This window comes from Schistocerca americana, chromosome 2 (assembly GCF_021461395.2).
Source record: "Schistocerca americana isolate TAMUIC-IGC-003095 chromosome 2, iqSchAmer2.1, whole genome shotgun sequence".
NCBI classification, from domain to species: Eukaryota; Metazoa; Arthropoda; class Insecta; order Orthoptera; family Acrididae; genus Schistocerca; species Schistocerca americana.
In genome coordinates, this window is record NC_060120.1 from 1004186393 (window position 1) to 1004189184 (window position 2792).

At 52.0% G+C, this 2792-nt stretch overlaps 2 non-coding genes across 2 annotated transcripts; both read left to right on the plus strand.

Moving 5' to 3' along the window:
- The first annotated feature begins 628 nt into the window (after positions 1–628).
- On the plus strand, positions 629–703 carry Trnal-caa. Its single transcript has one exon. It is a non-coding gene; the product is annotated as a tRNA-Leu (tRNA).
- An 825-nt stretch (positions 704–1528) lies between these two features.
- Positions 1529–1603, plus strand: Trnap-cgg. Its single transcript has one exon. It is a non-coding gene; the product is annotated as a tRNA-Pro (tRNA).
- The last annotated feature ends 1189 nt before the right edge of the window (positions 1604–2792 follow it).

A 2792-nucleotide genomic window follows, 5' to 3' on the forward strand; every position in this document is an offset into this window, starting at 1 on the left:
CCTGGCAGATTAAAACTGTGTGCCCGACCGAGACTCGAACTCGGGACCTTTGCCTTTCGCGGGCAAGTGCTCTACCAACTGAGCTACCGAAGCACGACTCACGCCCGATACTCACAGCTTTACTTCTGCCAGTACCTCGTCTCCTACCTTCCAAACTTTACAGAAGCTCTCCTGCGAACCTTGCAGAACTAGCACTAATGAAAGAAAGGATATCGCGGAGACATGGCTTAGCCACAGCCTGGGGGATGTTTCCAGAATGAGATTTTCACTCTGCAGCGGAGTGTGCGCTGATATGAAACTTCCTGGCAGATTAAAACTGTGTGCCCGACCGAGACCCGAACTCGGGACCTTTGCCTTTTGCGGGCAAGTGCTCTACCAACTGAGCTACCGAAGCACGACTCACGCCCGGTACTCACAGCTTTACTTCTGCCAGTACCTCGTCTCCTACCTTCCAAACTTTACAGAAGCTCTCCTGCGAACCCAGCCTGTGGCTAAGCCATGTCTCCGCAATATCCTTTCTTTCAGGAGTGCTAGTTCTGCAAGGTTCGCAGGAGAGCTTCTGTAAAGTTTGGAAGGTAGGAGACGAGGTACTGGCAGAAGTAAAGCTGTGAGTACCGGGCGTGAGTCGTGCTTCGGTAGCTCAGTTGGTAGAGCACTTGCCCGCAAAAGGCAAAGGTCCCGAGTTCGAGTCTCGGTCGGGCACACAGTTTTAATCTGCCAGGAAGTTTCATATCAGCGCACACTCCGCTGCAGAGTGAAAATATTCTGGAAACATGCCCCAGGCTGTGGCTAAGCCATGTCTCCGCAATATCCTTTCTTTCAGGAGTGCTAGTTCTGCAAGGTTCGCAGGAGAGCTTCTGTAAAGTTTGGAAGGTAGGAGACGAGGTACTGGCAGAAGTAAAGCTGTGAGTACCGGGCGTGAGTCGTGCTTCGGTAGCTCAGTTGGTAGAGCACTTGCCCGCGAAAGGCAAAACTCCTGAGTTCGAGTCTCGGTCGGGCACACAGTTTTAATCTGCCAGGAAGTTTCATATCAGCGCACACTCCGCTGCAGAGTGAAAATCTCATTCTGGAAACTTCCCCCAGGCTGTGGCTAAGCCGTGTCTCCGCAATATCCTTTCTTTCAGGAGTGCTAGTTCTGCAAGGTTCGCAGGAGAGCTTCTGTAAAGTTTGGAAGGTAGGAGACGAGGTACTGGCAGAAGTAAGACTGTGAGTACCGGGCGTGAGTCGGGCTTCGGTAGCTCAGTTGGTAGAGCACTTGCCCGCGAAAGGCAAAACTCCTGAGTTCGAGTCTCGGTCGGGCACACAGTTTTAATCTGCCAGGAAGTTTCATATCAGCGCACACTCCGCTGCAGAGTGAAAATCTCATTCGGGAAACATCCCCCAGGCTGTGGCTAAGCCATGTCTCCGCAATATCCTTTCTTTCAGGAGTGCTAGTTCTGCAAGGTTTGCTGGAGAGCTTCTGTAAAGTTTGGAAGGTAGGAGACGAGGTACTGGCAGAAGTAAAGCTGTGAGTACCGGGCGTGAGTCGTGCTTCGGTAGCTCAGTTGGTAGAGCACTTGCCCGCGGAAGGCAAAGGTCCCGAGTTCGAGTCTCGGTCGGGCACACAGTTTTAATCTGCCAGGAAGTTTCATATCAGCGCACACTCCGCTGCAGAGTGAAAATATTCTGGAAACATGCCCCAGGCTGTGGCTAAGCCATGTCTCCGCAATATCCTTTCTTTCAGGAGTGCTAGTTCTGCAAGGTTCGCAGGAGAGCTTCTGTAAAGTTTGGAAGGTAGGAGACGAGGTACTGGCAGAAGTAAAGCTGTGAGTACCGGGCGTGAGTCGTGCTTCGGTAGCTCAGTTGGTAGAGCACTTGCCCGCGAAAGGCAAAACTCCTGAGTTCGAGTCTCGGTCGGGCACACAGTTTTAATCTGCCAGGAAGTTTCATATCAGCGCACACTCCGCTGCAGAGTGAAAATCTCATTCTGGAAACATCCCCCAGGCTGTGGCTAAGCCATGTCTCCGCAATATCCTTTCTTTCAGGAATGCTAGTTCTGCAAGGTTCGCAGGAGAGCTTCTGTAAAGTTTGGAAGGTAGGAGACGAGGTACTGGCAGAAGTAAAGCTGTGAGTACCGGGCGTGAGTCGTGCTTCGGTAGCTCAGTTGGTAGAGCACTTGCCCGCGAAAGGCAAAGGTCCTGAGTTCGAGTCTCGGTCGGGCACACAGTTTTAATCTGCCAGGAAGTTTCATATCAGCGCACACTCCGCTGCAGAGTGAAAATCTCATTCTGGAAACATCCCCCAGGCTGTGGCTAAGCCGTGTCTCCGCAATATCCTTTCTTTCAGGAGTGCTAGTTCTGCAAGGTTCGCAGGAGAGCTTCTGTAAAGTTTGGAAGGTAGGAGACGAGGTACTGGCAGAAGTAAGACTGTGAGTACCGGGCGTGAGTCGGGCTTCGGTAGCTCAGTTGGTAGAGCACTTGCCCGCGAAAGGCAAAACTCCTGAGTTCGAGTCTCGGTCGGGCACACAGTTTTAATCTGCCAGGAAGTTTCATATCAGCGCACACTCCGCTGCAGAGTGAAAATCTCATTCTGGAAACATCCCCCAGGCTGTGGCTAAGCCATGTCTCCGCAATATCCTTTCTTTCAGGAGTGCTAGTTCTGCAAGGTTTGCAGGAGAGCTTCTGTAAAGTTTGGAAGGTAGGAGAGGAGGTACTGGCAGAAGTAAAGCTGTGAGTACCGGGCGTGAGTCATGCTTCGGTAGCTCAGTTGGTAGAGCACTTGCCCGCGAAAGCAAAGGTCCCGAGTTCGAGTCT